This window comes from Triturus cristatus, chromosome 7 (genome assembly GCF_964204655.1).
Source record: "Triturus cristatus chromosome 7, aTriCri1.1, whole genome shotgun sequence".
Classification (NCBI taxonomy): Eukaryota; Metazoa; Chordata; class Amphibia; order Caudata; family Salamandridae; genus Triturus; species Triturus cristatus.
Genome location: NC_140590.1, coordinates 6,338,072 through 6,357,082, shown reverse-complemented (window position 1 = coordinate 6,357,082; position 19,011 = coordinate 6,338,072). Strand labels below are relative to the sequence as shown.

The 19,011-nt window shown below is 50.5% G+C and overlaps 1 long non-coding RNA gene across 1 annotated transcript in view; it reads right to left on the bottom strand.

The window, feature by feature from the left end:
- LOC146808674 (uncharacterized) overlaps positions 1 to 19,011 on the bottom strand; it is a 53,682-nt gene that overhangs the window by 21,819 nt on the left and 12,852 nt on the right. Inside the window, exons 2-3 of the long non-coding RNA XR_014966219.1 lie at positions 4,463 to 4,541; positions 289 to 400 (exon numbers count right to left, since the gene is read on the bottom strand). This is a non-coding gene — a long non-coding RNA (uncharacterized LOC146808674). The remainder of the gene's footprint in view (positions 1 to 288; positions 401 to 4,462; positions 4,542 to 19,011) is intronic.

Sequence of the window (19,011 nt, the reverse complement as noted above, 5' to 3'; positions counted from 1 at the left end):
AGTAGTGTCTCTCTTGCTTCCCAGTTCTAGGTCTTTCATACTTGTGTTTGTCTCTTCTCTCAGCTCCTCAGTACTGGACGCTGCACTCGCCCCATGGGCCAGTGATGGTGCAGGAAGGTCCTTGCCTGACGCTGCCCTCACCCCACATAGCAGAGATGGTGATGGGCAGGTGACTGGTCCCACAGTCCGCTCGCCCTCCCGTGACCACAAGGGCAGTAGAGCTTCACAAATGGAATTTAATTTACAGTTGAAACAGGTTCATTGTCGTGGATTTTGCGAAACACCTACTTGGCTTTTTCACCGCCTTCTATAACCTTATCTTTGAATTCCTGCAGTGTATCGCCAAAGCCGGGGGAGGCGTCGGCGGAGGCGTCGGCGGAGGCGTCGGCCTTGGTGATGTCTGAGGGGGAGAGGGGGTAAACACTTCATTAACAGGCACTGTAGAGCTGAGAAGCAGGCACAAGAAGTGAGCAGAGAAGCCTAGAGTCAGGTTGTGATTGGAAAGATTGTGGTCTGATTCCCAAAAGCAATCTGAGACAAAAGTATAACTTACGACTTTTAATATTCACAGAGGTCATTTACGAGTTGTATCTTTCTGGAATCTCCAGCTCGGGCCATACTCTCTGGCTTGGGCTGTACTCTCTGGAATCTCTGGCTCAGGCCATACTCTCTGGCTTGGGCTGTACTCTCTGGAATCTCCAGCTCGGGCATTACTCTCTGGCCCGGGCTGTGCTCTCTGGAATCTCCAGCTCGGGCATTTCTCTCTGGCTTGGGCTGTACTCTCTGGAATCTCTGACTCGGACCATACTCTCTGGCTTGGGTTGTACTCTCTGGAATCTCAAGCTCGGGCCATACTCTCTGGCTTGGGCTCTACTCTCTGGAATCTCCGGCTCGGGCCATACTCTCTGGCTCCGGCCCTACTCTCTGGCTCGGGCTGTACTCTCCGGAATCTCCGGCTCGGGCTGTACTCTCTGGCTCCGGCCCTACTCTCTGGCTCGGGCTGTACTCTCCGGAATCTCTGGCTCGGGCCATACTCTCTGGCTCGGGCTGTACTCTCTGGAATCTCTGGCTCGGGCCATACTCTCTGGCTCCGGCCCTACTCTCTGGCTCGAGCTGTACTCTCCGGAATCTCCGGCTCGGGCTGTACTCTCTGGCTCCGGCCCTACTCTCTGGCTCGGGCTGTACTCTCCGGAATCTCTGGCTCGGGCTGTACTCTCTGGCTTGGGCTGTACTCTCTGGAATCTCCAGCTCGGGCATTACTCTCTGGCTTGGGCTGTACTCTCTGGAATCTCTGGCTCGGGCCATACTCTCTGGCTTGGGCTGTACTCTCTGGAATCTCCAGCTCGGGCATTACTCTCTGGCTCGGGCTGTGCTCTCTGGAATCTCCAGCTCGGGCATTACTCTCTGGCTTGGGCTGTACTCTCTGGAATCTCCAGCTCGGGCATTACTCTCTGGCTCGGGCTGTACTCTATGGAATCTCTGACTCGGACCATACTCTCTGGCTTGGGTTGTACTCTCTGGAATCTCAAGCTCGGGCCATACTCTCTGGCTTGGGCTCTACTCTCTGGAATCTCCGGCTCGGGCCATACTCTCTGGCTCCGGCCCTACTCTCTGGCTCGGGCTGTACTCTCCGGAATCTCCGGCTCGGGCTGTACTCTCTGGCTCCGGCCCTACTCTCTGCCTCGGGCTGTACTCTCCGGAATCTCTGGCTCGGGCCATACTCTCTGGCTCGGGCTGTACTCTCTGGAATCTCTGGCTCGGGCCATACTCTCTGGCTCCGGCCCTACTCTCTGGCTCCGTCCCTACTCTCTGGCTTGGGCTGTACTCTCCGGAATTTCCTGCTTGGGCTGTACTCTCTGGCTCCGGCCATACTCTCTGGCTCGGGCTGTACTCTCCGGAATCTCTGGCTTGGGCATTACTCTCTTGCTCAGCTGTACTCTCCATAATCTCCGGCTCGGGCTGTACTCTCTGGCTCCGGCCCTACTCTCTGACTTGGGCCAGATGAAGTGTAATCAATGGTCCAGAATTTTTACAAAAAGGAAAATTAGGAATGTGTGAAAAATGGTAGAGCAGGTCACGAAAATCAGTTTGGAAAGGGAAAAGGGTGTGGCCAGACACTGCATCACATTCCAGAAAGGTTTGATCCTTTGCATTATGGTACATGCAGTTCACAATTTACGCTCCCCTCAGTGCTGACTGTAGTGTTACACCAAACTTTCATGTAACACTACAGTCAATACTGAGCCAATAGGTCAAATAGGACGAGTGATGGTGTGGGTAGAAGGTGGCTGAGTGCTGTGGGTAGAAGGTGGCTGAGTGCTGTGGGTAGAAGGTGGCTGAGTGCTGTGGGTAGAAGGTGGCTGAGTGCTGTGGGTAGAAGGTGGCTGAGTGCTGTGGGTAGAAGGTGGCTGAATGCTGTGGGTAGAAGGTGGCTGAGTGCTGTGGGATAAAGGTGGTTCAAAGCACAAAACAATATTCACAAGGAACTCATTTATAAGCAATGATCCATCGTTTGCGACTTCAGTCGTCGCTCTGAATTAAACACAATCACATATTTCAAAAATGACCTTCTAAAGAAGGCAGTATCAATTATATAATAGCATTCATAATAAGCCCACACAAAACCTTTTTCCTTCCAGAATATACGTAACCTCAGCCGAGGTAGGTATTTTTTTTAATCTACAATTGTCTATATCACAGACTTCTTACCAAAAGTACATGTACAAAAGAATTCATTTGTTCTTGACATTTATAGTGATTTTGTGACCCCAAGTGAAAAAACCATAAGCTATTATAGTAATATTATATGACAAGGTGAACAAGACTTAAAAGGTTATTGGAAAATTATACAAGGACAAACTTAATACAATTTACAATGATTTAGTCAAAGCTGTCTCTTTTATATGTTGTCGACGGCGTTTCGACCCGCTCTAGATACGGGGTCTCTTCAGGACTGTATTTCTGGGGACAGTATAACGCATACATATGTCCATGTAGGATCCAGTATGTGGTTGGTAGGCTGAATGAAAGGAATATATCCAGACTATAATTTTCTTTATCAGAGTCTATCTGATTGATATTTCTATCTTCTTATTATGATAGGAATCTTCCACAATATAGATTCCCTGAGAAATAAATCACTCAAGCGCTGGACTTTTAATCTCACTCGCCTGTCCTCTTGTTACAAGGGAGGGGATCTTCTTACATTAAATTTCCTTCAGTGAATAATCACTTTAAGGCGCTGACCCATTAATTGCAGTCGCCCGTCTCACAATCGAGATGCTTCTGTGGTTAAGTTCTGTGAGTAGAAGGTTTCTTAGTTATATGTACAACTGTTACAAGTGGCATGGGTAGATACTGTCTCCTGTACAAGTGGTAAGGGTGGATGCTGTCTCTTGTACGAGTGGTACAGGTAGAAGCTCTCTTGTACAACTAGTGGTAAGGGTAGAAGCTGTCTCTTGTGCGAGTGGTGGTAAGGGTAGAAGCTGTCTCTTGTACAAGTGGTAAGAGTAGAAGCTATCTCTTACACAAGTTGTTTAGGTAGAAGCTGGCTCTTGCACAAATGGTACGAGTAGAAGCTTACCTTTGTACAAGTGGTCTGGGTAGAAGCTGTCTCTTGAGCAATTGGTAAGGGTAGAAGCTGTCTCTTGTACATGTGGTAAGGGTTGATGCTGTCTCTTGTGAAAGTGATACGGGTAGAATCTGTCTCTTGTGCTAGTGGTACTGGTAGAAGCTGTCTGTTGTACAAGTGGTCTAGGCAGAAGCTGTATCTTGTGCAATTGGTAAGGGTAGAAGCTGTCTCTTGTACATATGGTAAGGGTTGACACTGTCTCTTGTACAAGCGGTATGGGTAACACTCTTGTGCTAGTGCTACGTGGTCTGGGCAGAAGCTGTCTCTTGTAGAAGTGGTAAGGGTAGACGCTGTCTCTTGCACAAGTAGTCTGGGTAGGAGCTGTCTCTCGCACAAGTGGTAAGGGTGAAAACTGTCTCTTGCACAAGTAGTCTGGGTAGGAGCTGTCTCTCGCACAAGTGGTAAGGGTGAAAACTGTCTCTTGTACAAGTGGTCTGTGAAAAAGCTGTCTCTTGGACAAGTGGTAAGGGTAGATGCTGTCTCTTGCACAAGTGATCTGGGTAAAAGCTGTCTCTTGGACAAGTGGTAAGGATGTTGTCTCTTGCACAAGTGGTCTGGGTAGAAGCTGTCTCTTGCACAAGTGGTAAGGGTAGATGCTGTTTTTTGCACAAGTGGTCTGGGTACAAGCTGTGTCTCGCACAAGTGGTAAGGGTAGATGCTGTCTCTTGCACAAGTGGTCTGGGTAGAAGCTGTCTCTTGCACAAGTGGTAAGGGTAGAAGCTGGCTCCGGGTTTCCTTACAAGATGGCTCAGCAGTTTGGGTATCAGCTGTCTCAGAGGAATGAAGTATAGCGCTGAGAAGTGCCAACAGTTGGCAGATAAAGCGCCTTACCAGTCATCACTGCTAGCGTCACAAGAAGCACAGCCAAGGACAGGAGCAGCTTCATGGTGAACTCTGATTAAGTCAATCTCTGCAAAAGAAAAGTAAAGACCAAAGCTGTGCAAACCCTTAACTCAGGAGGACTCCGAGAGCCTCACACGGCCCTGTACCCACAGCATGAAAACCCCCATGATCCTCACTCACGGCCCTGAACCCACATCCCCACACATGGCCCAGAACCCACAGCTCCCTGAAACCCACAGCCCCACACACCGCCCTGAAACCCACAGCCCCACACACCGCCCTGAACACACAGCCCCACACACTCCCTGAAACCCACAGCCCCACACACCGTTCTGAAACCCACAGCCCCACACACCGCCCTGAAACCCACAGCCCCACACACCGCCCTGAACACACAGCCCCACACACCGCCCTGAACACACAGCCCCACACACTCCCTGAAACCCACAGCCCCACACACCGCCCAGAAACCCACAGCCCCACACACCGCCCTGAAACCCACAGCCCCACACACTGCCCTGAAACCCACAGCCCCACACACCGCCCTGAAACCCACAGCCCCACACACCGCCCTGAACACACAGCGCCACATACTCCCTTTAAACTCACAGCCCCACACGGCCCTGATACCCACAACCCCACACCTGGCCCGGAACCCACAGCTCCCTAAACCCACAGTGGCCCCACACATGGCGCTGAAACCCACAGCCTCATAGGACTATGAAACCCATAGCCCCACACATGACCCTGAAACCCCCAGCCCCACACCCGACCCTGAACCCACAACCCCACACATGGACCTGTAACCCACAGCCCCACCTATGGCCCTGATTTCCACAGTCCCACACATGTCCCTGATATCCACAGTTTTCTGAAACCCACAGCCCCACACATGGCCCTACATGGCCCTGAAATCCACAGTTTTCTGACACCCACAGACCCACACATGGCCTTGAACACACATCCTCACATGGCCATGAAAAATACAGTCCTACACACGACCCTGAAACTCACAGCCCCACAGATGACCCTGAACCATCAGCCCCGAAACCCACTGCCCTGCACATGGTCCTGAAACCCACATCCTCACACACAGTGCTGATACCCACAGCCCCACACATGACCATCATCCAAAAGCCCCACACACAACCCTGCAACCCACAGCCCAAGACAGTCTTCGACCCTGATCCTGAGACAGAGCCTTGGCACTGACCCTGAGACAGCCCTCCGCCCTCAGCCATGTGACGACCCTCACCCACAGGAAGGCCCTCAGCCACAGGAGAATCCTCAGCCACAGGAACATCCATAGCCGTGGGAAGACCCTCAGCTATAGGAAGAATCTCAGCAGCGGAAAGACCCTCAGAAGCAAGAAGACCCTCAGCCATGGGACCTCATCCACAAGAAGTCCCTCAGCCATGGGAAGACCCTAAACCACAGGAAGGCCCTCAGTCACAGGAAAATCCTTAGCCACGGGAAGACCCTCAGCTATAGGAAGAATCTCAGCTGCAGAAGGCATGGGAAGACCCTCAGCCACAGGACGATTCTCAGCTGCGGAAGGTTGACCCTCAGCCATGGGAAGACCCTCAGCCACAGGAAGTATCTAAGTAACAGCAATACCAGCCATAGAAAGGTCCTCAGCAGCATGAAGACCCTCAGTCACAGGAAGACCCTCTGCCGCAGGAAAATCGTTAGCCACGGGAAGACCCTCAGCCATGGGAAGACCCTCAGCCACAGGAAGACCCTCAGCCATGGGAAGACCCTCAGCCATGGGAAGACCCTCAGTCACAGGAAGACCCTCAGCCGCAGGAAAATCCTTAGCCACGGGAAGACCCTCAGCCATGGGAAGACCCTCAGCCACAGGAAGACCCTCAGCCACAGGAAGACCCTTAGCCACGGGAAGACCCTCAGCTATTGGAAGAATCTCAGCAGCGGAAAGACCCTCAGAAGCAGGAAGACCCTCAGCCACAGGAACATTCTTAGCCATAGGAAGACCCTCAGCCACAGGAATACCCTCAACCATGGGAAGACCCTCAGAAGCAGGAAGACCCTCAGCCACGGAAACATTCTTAGCCAGTGGAAGACCCTCAGCCACAGGAAGACCCACAGCCTTGGGAAGACCCTTAGCCATGGGAAGACCCTCAGCTGTGGGAAGTCCCTCAGCAACAACCCTCAGCCATCGTAAGACCCTCAGCCACAGGAAGTCCCTCAGCCATGGGAAGATCCTCAGCCGCGGAAAGACCCTCATCCACAGAAATACCCTCAGCATTGACCCTCAGCACTGGGAAGACCCTGAGCCATGGTAAGACCCTCAGCCACAGGAAGTCCCTCAGCCATGGGAAGATTCTCAGCCGCGGAAAGACCCTCAGCCCCAGGAAGACTCTCAGCCATATGACCCTCAGATGTGGGAAGACCCTCAGCAACGACCCTCAGCCACAGGAAGACCCTCAGGAATCGGAAGACCCTCAGCCTTGGGAAGACCCTTAGCCGTGGGAAGAACCTCAGCCGCGGGAAGTCCCTCAGCAACGACCCTCAACCATGGGAAGACCCTCAGCCACAGGAAGTCCCTCAGCCATGGGAAGATCCTTAGCCGTGGAAAGACCCTCAGCCACAGGAAGTCCCTCAGCCATGGGAAGATTCTCAGCTGCCGAAAGACCCTCAGCCCAGGAAGACTCTCAGCCATGTGAAGACCCTCAGCTGTGGGAAGACCATCAGCAACGACCATCAGCCATGGGAAGTCCCTCAGCCATGGGAAGATCCTCAGCCACAGGAAGACCCTCAGCAGCCATGGGAAGACCTTGAACCACATGAAGTATCAAAGCAACGGCAAGACCAGCCATAGGAGGACCCACAGCTGGGGGAAGACCCTCAGCAACAACCCTCAGCCATGGGAAGACCCTCAGCCACGGGAAGACCCTCAGCCATGGTAAGGCCCTCACCATCAGGGCGTGGGATGTGAGTGTGCTCTTAGTTTGAGGTTCTGAGGGTTTCTGACGTGTGCTCCTAGACACTGGACTTTGAGTGACCATCAGTGTGTGTTGGACCGAGAGACCCCATCAGAGAATGCATGTGGGGACCCCTCAGAGCCTTATCCGAAGGTCACAACGAGAGCCCACGTCATCAGGGAAGCTTAGCCTGGGGGTGCATATAGATGTAGTGTCAGTGACGTCTCACAATCCCCATGCTAAGGGCACACTTAGAACCCCACTCTCAGGGATGCTCAAATCATCAGACTCAGGGATTGCATGAGGGTTGACATCATACGGTCTCCTAAGGCCCCAACCCCAAGGTTATGGTAAAAAAAAAAGTCCTCCGGAACTACAATCTCAGGTCCCAGGTACTCCAGATTATTGTGGTCTCAGAGACCACTCAGTGCCATTCCTACGCGCACACTCGTATCACACTGAAGGTCACTCAGAGTCCTGAGTCTAAGAGCACACGTCAGAAACCCCCTAAACCACATATCCCATAGTGACGGTCACTCAGAGTCCAGTGCCCAGAAGCATTAGTAAAGGTCCCTCAGAACCTCACATCCCACAGTGACGGTCACTCAGAGTCCAGTGTCTAGCTGTATACATCAGGGCCCATCAGACCATCACACTAAGGGCCCACTCACAGCCCACAGTGACAGTCACTCAGAGTCCAGAGTCTAGGAGCACGTCAGTACCCCTCAGAACCTCACACTGAGGGCACACTCTCATCCCACAGTGACAGTCACTCAGAGTCCAGAGTCTAGGAACACACATCAGGACCCCTCAGAATCTCACACTGAGGGTACACTCACATCCCACAGTGACTGTAACTCAGCATCCAGAGTCTAGGAGCACACATCAGGACCCCTCAAGACCTCACACTGAGGGCACACTCACATCCCACAGTGGCGGTCACGCAGAGTCCACTGTCTGGGAGCACACATCAGGACCCCTCAGAACCTCACACTATTGGAACACTCACATCCCACAGTGACGGTCACTCAGAGTCCAGAGTCTAGGAGCATCAGTAAAGGACCCTCAGAACCTCACATCCCAGTGACGGTCACTCAGAGTCCAGTGTCTAGCAGTATACATCAGGACCCCTCAGAACCTCACACTGAGGGCAGAGTCACATCCCACAGTGACGGTCACTCAGAGTCCAGTGTCCAGCAGTGTACATCAGGACCCCTCAGAGCCTCACACTGAGGGCACAGTCACATCCCACAGTGACGGTCACTCAGAGTCCAGTGTCTGGGAGCACGTCAGTACCCCTCAGAACCTCACACTGAGGACACATTCATGTAGGAGAGTAGGATCTGCTTCACATGGGTACCCCCACTTTTTGCTGGTGTTTCACTGTTTTTCGACCTTAGTCTGGCTGTGGCCCTGCTAATCAGGACCACAGCCTAGCTGCATCCTCTCTAAAATTGTTTACATGTACATTCGGTACATATCTGATTGGATTCTGGAGTGCCTGACAAGCCCCTAGAATATGGTATACTGTGTACCTAGGGCATAGGTACCTCAGAGACCTACCAGGGGCTGAAGCATGTATTATGCCACCCCTGGGAAGCTCTCCAAAATGGCACCACAGGTCTGCTACTGCAGCCTGGGTAAGGGTGTGCATTCACCCCTTACAGTGGTATAGGCTACCTATATCCACATATATATACAGACACATAAACCTATAAGCCACTCCTATGTGCTTGATTTTATGTGGGAGGGTGCCCAAGCATGAGCTGAGCCCCTCTGCAGCTTTCGGAAATACTTCCTTATGGCTGTTCTGAGATACAGCCATTCCATATACTCTTAAGTGCATTATAACCTCGTGGTAAATGCTAACTTTGGAATGGCTGCATCAAAACATGTCGTGTTTGGTGTCAAAGGATTTTGAATAATACCCCTCCCCCCCTCCAGCTCCGGACGACGGAGGTAGAATTCCACCCTTCTAGAGGGAGAGACATGTTCACACTTTTCAAACCTGGTAGGAATTTCCTGAGCCCCTGCATCACAAAATGGATGCCTCTGCCACAGACACGGTCTGGCCTCCTACTGCTGACCAAAACTCCGGCAGGGGAGGCCTGGAAAATAGGTTTTGTGTCGAAGGGAGGTGTAACCCCCTCCCCCAGACAGGCAGATGTGTTTTGGGGCTGGGCGGGAGCACTCTCTGGTGCTTTGAAGTCCTGCACTGGGGGCACGTTTGCTGTCCCTGTGCATAATCTAGTTCAAACTGGTTGCAGGGGCTACCTACTTCTGCTCTGGCGTGAAACTGGACAAAGGAAATGGGTGTAACCACCCCTCTTTCCAAGTCCACCCATAGGTTGGGCCTTAGAGTTAGTTCATCCCCTAAACTTGGTATAAGTATAGGAATCCAATCCCTAGGACTTTAGATTACCCTGGTCGAAACTCTGCATCATATATCCTGAACCTTAGACTTTCTATCTCGACTAGAAGATGGAAGAAATCTCCCTTGGGATCAAGGAGTGACTCCCCTGCTTGGCAGGCACCAAAGAAGCAACTGACCGGTCTGCATCGCTGAAGCTCCTGCCGGACACCAAAGTCTTTGCATCAACAAAGTTGAATTTCCAGACTTCCCCGAGGCTACCCTGAGTCCCCAGCAAAGCTGAGGCCCATGGCTTACGTGGGTGATGTGGAACCGTGACCCCTGGACACCGTGAACTTTTGCAGCAACACTATCTTCCTAGATATCCTTGAAGTTGTGCTTTGGGCTCCAAGTAGCCCCAGCCTTGAGCACCTCCTGCACTGAAGATTGTTGGCCTCCACTCCACGAGTGACCCATGGGCCAGCTCCAAGTGCGACTGCTCGAGCCTCCTTCGCGATCACTAGTCCATTGGCTAGCAGGTCCCCATGAGGGCAACTCCTCTTCTAATTGGGCTTTCCTGGTTGCTCCAGAAGTGCCCCGACTTACCTTTGCTGGGTGAGTCCCTCAGACCTTGCTGGTCTGCAGCGTAGTCCTTGCTCTGAATTAAAGTGACTTGCCGTTACCAAGGCTTGTTGGGACCAATCTGGTCGCTGACACAGCAGCACTCGACAAACTTCATGGGACAGCTCGAATCTGGCTCGTGGACTTCGTCAACACCTCCTGGACCTCGTGGCTGAGGAGTCAAGACACCCATCAACTCACCTGAAGCGACCGACATCTGTGGGCATTGGTCCATCCTGCCCTTGGTCACTGGCTGGTGACCCAGACTCTGTCCCCTCTGCTTTCAGAATCCTTCCATCCTAGATCCAGGTTTGGATCTCTTCGGACACTTCTCCTCTTCACGGCAGCAGCAGTTCTTTGCAGGCTTCTATTGAAATTGACGACGCGACCCGACACCAAAAGACACCTATGCACCCGGCTTCCCTGGATGAGGTAACTCGAGTACTCCGGTGCTCCCGTGGGTGCTATCCCTAGAACTTCATAAGTCCAAAAGGGTTTGGTCCTGACTCAATTAGAAGTGTCGCTAATCTTTAAATTTCCAACCGCTACATTGCCATAGAAGACAACGGGAATCCGCGGTTGTGTTTACACACTGCATACAGTCCCCTTGGGTCCCCTGTGTCACTACCTTGGGTGGTTCCTTGGGGTCCCAGTGATTTTACAGGCTCTAGGCCTTGTGTCTATTCCAGTCGTGGTTCTTATACCACTTTTTTGGTATATGGTTTGGTACGCCCCTAGGGCCCAAACGTGTATTTGAGCTATTACTGATAATTACTAATTTGTAAACAAAGTACTTCGAACTCCAGTCTCATAAAGAGACTAGAAGTGTGCCTAATCTTTAAATTTCCAAAACCGACATTACCCATAGAAGATAACAGGAACCCACGGTTGTGTTTTCACACTGCATACAGTCCCCGTGGGTACCCTGTGTCACTACCGTGGGTGGTTCCTTCGGGTCCCAGCGATTCTAAAGGCTCTAGGCCTTGTGTCTATTCCAGTCATGGTTCTTATACCACTTTTTTGGTATATGGTTTGGTACGCCGCTAGAGCCCACAAGTGCATTTGTGCTATTACTGATGATTGCTGACTTGTAACTTAAGTACTTCGAACTCCAGTCTCATAAAGAGACTAGAGGGGTGTGTTTTATCTTAAATACATATATGTTAAATATATACCTGGTGTGTTTGTCCTTTCATTTGATCATTCAAGAGATTATAGATTGGTAAAACAAGCTGCTTTACATTCCTTCAAGACTTAGCCTGAAGGCTGCTCTCCATAGCTACCACTAGGATAGCTTTCATATAAGGTTGTCTTTAACCTATCACCATAAGGGTTTGTTTGGACTGATACGAGGTGCCCACTAGAACTAGTGGACAGCATATATCAGGCCACCTTCTCACATTGGTGTGCAGCATGTGGGATTCCAGCTTGCTATTGTTTTACCAGATAATCTCAACTGAATTGATCAACTGAAAACCACTAAAGGTACCTAAGGTACATATAATATCAAGTTTAGCTACAGTAAATTCTACTGAACTTAGAGTTGTGTGTTAAGGGATAGCACACCCTTTCTACAACTCAAGAGAGTTTAGTAGGCCAGACTAGTGTAGGTAGTGCAATACACCACACCACATTAGTAATGTCTAACCAGCCAGTGACCAGTGGAAGCCTGCAAGAAGCCAGTGAGCTTCTCCCCTATAGATACGAGGATCTCCCCTTTGATCAGCTAAGGGCATTATGTTCCATTAGGAAGCTGAAGACAGGCAAAAGTCCATCCACCCAGCATCTCATAAAGATACTTAAGCTGGATGATATCACAGGGCCTAGTGGGCCTGATGGGGTAGACAGTGTGGGTGGGGCAGCACCTGAGGATGGATCTAGGGGTGAAAACTCCCCTGACCCTAACTCTGATGCTGACCAGACTGGTGACAATGACCAGACTCTGGTGAACCCAGATCTCCTGGATGAGGATGAGGAGGATGACAATAATGCTCCTTCCTTTATTCCTCCAGGTAGGCCTGACAACAGGGCTAGAAGGGATAGATCTCTGTCAAGGGGATCTATCCAGTATAACTCCTCTATAGGGACATCTGTCTCTTCTCACAGAGGGAGGATAACCTCCCAGGAGAGGAGAGAGAGACTGCTGAAGTATGAGCAAGACATGTTCAACCTCAGAAAGCAGAAGATGGCCCTAGATAGGGAAGCCCTAGAGCTCTACAGAGCTAGTAAAAAGGAGGGACTAGAGTCCCTTGGTGGAAGTAATTTCCCTTGAGGTAGGGAGAGTTCTTATGATCATAGAAATCTAAGTAAGATTTTCCCTCCCTTCCAGAGTGGGGATGACATCCACAAATAGATAATTGCCTTGGAGAGGGCATGTAAAGTACAGAATGTCCCTCAAGGTCAGTGGGCAGCAATCCTATGGCTCTCCTTTGCAGACAAAGGTAGAGATAAGCTCCTCACTGTAAGAGAAGAGGATGCTGATGATTACAAAGTCTTGAACAGTGCACTAATAGATGGGTTTGGCCTAACCACTGAACAATACAGGTTAAAGTTCAGAGACACCCAAAAAGCACAAAATCAAGACTGGGTTGACTTTGTTGACTGTGCTGCTAAGGCTCAGGAAGGTTGGTTATTGGGCAGTAAAGTGTGTGATTTCAAAGGATTGTACAATCTGATAATGAGGGAGCAGATTCTTAATAACTGATAAAATCAGCTGTTGCACCAGTACCTGGTAGACTCTGATCTGACTTCTCCCTAAGAATTGGGAAAGAAGTAGGCCTGGGCTAAAATTCTGTTCCGCTCGTGGAAATTGCGATAATTTGACATTTTCGCGTTCCGCTGAGAGCGCGAAAATGTCAAAATTTCCACAATCCGCATTTTACCGGAAATTTTTTGCTTGTTTGCGCTGTAAAATAATAGATACTCACGTGCGCGCGATCGCCTTACCTGAATCCCCGCGTTCGCCGACAAGTTTTCCCGATCCGGTCACGTTCTCCACGAGATGTTGGATTGTTGGTAGCCATTTGCCATCTCGCGACAGTTCGCGCCCGCAGTGACGCCATTCGTCGCGCGATCATGTCTTTCTTCTCGCGATCATGCACCGTGAGACAAGTGAAAACAAGATGGCTGCGTCCGCGAGCAACCGCATGGGTAAGTTGGCGAGCCGCGACCACGCAGAAAATACCACGAAGAACTTCCGCATCTTCGCGATATTTCCGCGTGTTTGCGGAGATTTTTTACATTTTTGCGATAATTTGCGAAAGTGAATTTCGCAAATTCCGCCCACCCCTAGAAAGAAGGCAGAAAAATGGGTCAGAACCAGGGTGAGGCAGAAGGTACAGAACCAAGGTGGTGACCCAAAGAAGCAGGTTTCCAAAAACTCTGACAAGGGTGGGGACAAGGGTAAAGACCAGAAGTCTTCTCAAGGGCCCCAAAAATCTTCTTCAGGTGGGGATGCACAGGCTAACAAAGGGAAAGGCCAAAAGAAACCTTAGTGCAAAATCTGTAAGCAGAACACTCACTGGACCAGTGACTGCACCAAGGCCAAAGAAAATACTCCAGCCACCACTAATGCCCCTAAGGCACCTGCTCCCCCTAGTGCAGTTACAATTGGTGGTGGGAATACACAGAATAAGGGTGTAGTAGGGTTGACCCTGGGTTCTGAGATGCACTCTGGTCTAGTCAGAGTACCAACTCAGGCTTTGCTTGTCAGTGATGGGGGCATGGATATGTCCCCCTTTGTGAGTCCCAGTAACTTGGGCAAATACAGACAGCAGCCTTTAATAAATGGAGTAGAAGCTTGGGCATTCAGGGACACAGGAGCAAGTGTCACCATGGTGATAAAAGATCTTGTGGATCCTGGTCAGATTATACTTGGTGAAATGTACCAAGTGACCAATGCTTGCAATGTCAGAACAGACCATTCTCTGGCAGTTGTTAACTTCTCCTGGGGAGGGCTAACTGGCCTGAAGAAGGTTGTGATAAATGCAGACCTACCAGTACAGTGCTTGCTTGGCAATGATCTAGAGACTTCAGCTTGGGCTGAAGTGGAGCTCAGGACACATGCAGAAATGTTAGGGATCCCTGAACATGTCTTTGCTGTGACTAGGTCACAGGCTAAAATATCTAAAACTGGACAGGCCCTGGATTCTGGAATAATGGACCTGGTGCCTCACAAGAGGAGGAGCAGTAGGGTAAAGGCAGAGCCTTCCTACCTGGCTCAGGATGCTGATCAGTCTCCTCAGGGAAATGATCTTGAGCCTGAAGAAGGAACTGTCCCAGAGGACATTGAACCTGACCAGGTTGAGTTCTTGGGGACAGGTGGCCCTTCCAGGTCTGATCTGAGCCAGGAGCCGAAAACCTGCCCCTCTCTTGAAACCCTTAGACAGCAAGCTGCTGATGAGGCTGCTGGGAATGCTAGTGGCACCCATAAAGTTTATTGGGATGATGGACTCCTTTACTCAGAGAATAGAGACCCCAAGCCTGGTGCATCCAGGAGGTTGGTTATACCTCTGAAGTTTAGGGGTTTCCTATTGACACTAGCCCATGATATTCCCCTAGCAGGACACAAAGGCCGGAACAAGACTTGGGACAGAATTGTTCCTCACTTTCACTGGCCCCACACGTCTGAAGACACAAAGGAGTTTTGTCGCTCCTGTGTAACCTGCCAAGCCAGTGGCAAAGCAGGTGGCACTACAAAGACCCCCTGATACCACTACCTGTGGTGGGGGTGCCCTTTGAAAGGGAAGGGATTGACATTGTTGGCCCCATGGATCCCCAAACCGCATCGGGGCACAGATTTATACTGGTGGTAGTGGACCATGCCACCAGGTATCCAGAAGCAATTCCCCTAAGGACCACTACAGCACCTGTAGTGGCAAGAGCTCTATTGGGTGTGTTCTCAAGAGTAGGCTTTCCTAAGGAGGTAGTATCTGACAGGGGTGCAAACTTCATGTCTAGTTACTTAACTGCTATGTGGAAGGAGTGTGGAGTGAACTACAAGTTCACCACACCCTATCACCCACAATGCTAAGGTTTAATTGAGAGATTCACCAAAACCTTAAAGGGCATGATCAAAGGACTCCCAGGGAAGCTTAGGCGAAAATGGGACCTGCTCTTGCCCTGCCTTTTATTTGCATACAGGAAGGTGCCTCAAATGGGGTTGGCTACAGCCCATTTGAACTTTTGTTTGGACACCCTGTTAGGGGTCCATTGTGTTTGGTGAAGGAAGGATGGGAGTTATCTCTCAAGCCCCCAAAGCAAGACATAGTGGACTATGTACTTGGTCTCCGCTCCAGGATGGCTGGTTACATGAAAAAGGTAAACAAAAACCTTGAGGCTAGCCAGGAACTGCAAAAAGCATGGCATGACCAAAAAGCTGTACTGACCTTTTACCAGCCAGGACAGAACGTGTGGGTGTTGGAGCCTGTGGCCCCAGCAGCTCTTCAGGACAAGTGGAGTGGACCCCACACTATTGTTGAACAGAAAGGGGAGGTACCTATTTGGTAGACCTTGGAACCCCTAGGAGTCCCCATAGGGTACTTCATGTCAACAGACTAAAACTATATGTTGACAGGGCAGACATGAGCTTGCTCATGGCTACTGATGAAGGACAGGAGAAAGAGAGTGACCCACTCCGTGACCTGCTTTATCAGAACCCTGATGATGGGTCAGTGAATGGTGTAGCCTTGGCAGGCAGCCTCACTGCTCAGCAAAAAACTGACTGCAAAAACCTCCTCAGCCAGTTTAGACATATGTTTTCTCTGACTCCAAGTCAGACCACCTGGTGCACTCATGAAGTGGACACTGGGGACAGTCTACCTGTGAAGAATAAGATCTACCGACAACCTGACCATGTCAGGTACTGTATAAGGACAGAAATCCAAAAGATGTTGGATCTGGGTGTGATTGAACCCTCAGTTAGCCCTTGGGTTAGCCCAGCGGTCCTGGTACCTAAACCTCACACCAGTGGTGGAAAAGAGAGATGAGGCTTTGGGTAGACTACAGGGGTCTCAATGCAGTCACTAGGACTGATACCCATCCCATCCCTAGGTCAGATGAGCTAATAGACACCTTGGCCTCAACCAAGTTTCTCAGCACATTTGACCTAACAGCTGGCTACTGGCAGATCAGACTAGCTGATGATGCAAAGCCAAAGACAGCATATTCTACCCCTAGTGGGCACTATCAATTTATGGTAATGCCCTTTGGTTTGAAGAATGCACCTGCCACTTTCCAAAGGTTGGTGAATCAAGTCCTTACAGGCCTGAAAGACTTTAGTGCAGCATATCTAGATGATATTGCTGTCTTTAGCTCAATCTGGGAGGATCACCTGGTCCACCTGAGGAATGTTTTGGAGGCCCTGCAAAGGGCAGGACTCACAATCAAGGCTACTAAGTGCCAGATAGGGCAGAGTCAGGTTGTATACCTGGGCCACCTTGTAGGTGGAGGCCAGGTTCTACCATTGCAGAGCAACATCCAAACCATTATGGAATGGATTGCTCCAACTACCCAGACTCAGATGAGAGCCTTCTTAGGCCTGACTGGGTACTATAGGAGGTTTGTCAAAGGGTATGGATCAATAGTGACACCCTGGAATGACTTAACTACTAAAAAGATGCCCAAAAATGTTCAGTGTACAGCTAGCTGTCAAAAGGCATTTGATGACCTCAAGCAGGCCATGTGCACTGCTCCCATTCTGCAGAGTCCTGACTACTCCAAGAAGTTCATTGTCCAAACAGATGCATCTGAATTGGGGGTAGGGGCTGTACTGTCACAGTTGAATGATGAAGGTCAGGATCAGCCAGTAGCTTTCATAAGCAGAAGGCTGACCCCTAAAGAGAAACAGTGGTCAGCCATTGAGAGTGAGGCCTTTGCTGTGGTTTGGGCTCTGAATAAGTTGAGGCCATACTTGTTGGTACTCACTTCCTTGTTCAGACAGACCATAAGGCCCCTCTTATGGCTAAAACAAATGAAGGGTGAAAACCCCAAACTGCTTAGGTGGTCCATTTCCCTACAGGGGATGGACTTTACGGTGGAACATAGACCTGGGAGTAACCATGCCAAAGCAGATGGACTCTCTAGGTATTTCCACTTAGAACATGAAGACTCAACTGGTCAAGGTTAGTTTAATGTCCCTGCATTTGGGGGGGGGGGTGTAGGAGAGCAGGATCTGCTTCCCATGGGTACCCCCACTTTTTGCTGGTGTTTCACTGTTTTTCAACGTTAGTCTGGCTGTGGCCCTGCTTATCAGGACCACAGCCTTGCTGCTTCCTCTCTAAAATGGTTTGCATGAACATTAGGTACATATCTAATTAGATTCTGGAGTGCCTAACAAGCCCCTAGTATATGGTATACTATGTACCTAGGGCATTGGTACCTCAGAGGGCTACCAGGGGCTGAAGCATGTATTATGCCACCCCTCGGAAGCACTCCAAAATAACACCACAGGTCTTCTACTGCAGCCTGGGTAAGGGTGTGCTTGCACCCCTTACAGTGGTATAGGCTACCTATGTCCACATATATATACAGACACATATAAACCTATAAGCCACTCCTCTGGCAGGCCTTGACAATCCTGAAGACAGAGTGCTTGGTTTTATGTGAGAGGGTGCCCAAGCATGAGCTGAGCCCCTCTGCAGCTTTCGGAAGTACTTCCTTATGGCCGTTTTGAGATACAGCCATACCATATACTCTTAAGTGCATTATAACCTCTCGGTAAATGCTAACTTTGGGATGGCTGCATCAAAACATGTCGTGTTTGGTGTCAAACACTTTGGAATACTACCTCCCCCCCCCCCACCAGTTCTGGCAGCATGGGTAGCATTCCACCCTTCTAGAGGGAGAGACAAGTTCACACTGGTCAAATCCGGCAGGACTTTCCTGAGCCCTGGCTTCACAAAATGGATGCCTCTGCCACAGACACGGATCTGGCCTCCTGTTGCTGACCGAAACTCCGGCTGGGGAGGCCTGGACAATAGGTTTCCTGTCGAAGGGAGATGTAACCCCCTTCCCAGACAGGCAGATGTGTATTGGGGCTGGGCGGGAGCATTCTCTGGTGCTTTGAAGACCTGCACTGGGGGCACACTTGGTGTCCCTGTGCATAGTCCAGTTCAAACCGGTTGCAGGGGCTACCTGCCCCTGCTCTGGCATGAAATTGCGCAAAGGAAATGGGTGTAACCACCCCTCTTTCCAAGCCCACCTATAGGTTGGGCCCTAGAGTTAGTCCATCCCCTAAACTTGGTATAAGTACAGGAATCCAGTCCCTAGGACTTTAGATTACCATGGACTAAACTCTGCATCATATATCCTGGACCTTCAACTTTCTATCTCGACTGGAAGACGGAAGAAATCTCCCTTGGGGTCAAGGAGTGACTCCCCTGCTTGTCAGGCACCAAAGAAGCAATTGACCGGTCTGCATCGCTGAAGCTCCCTCCGGACGCTGAAGTCTTTGCATCACCAAAGGTGAATTTCCAGACTTCCCCGAGGCTACCCTGAGACCCCAGCAAAGCTGAGGCCCGTGGCTATCGTGGGTGACGTGGAACCGTGATCCCTGGACACCATGAACTTTTGCAGCAACTCTATCTTCCTGGATCTCCTCAAAGTTGTGCTTTGGGCTCTGAGTT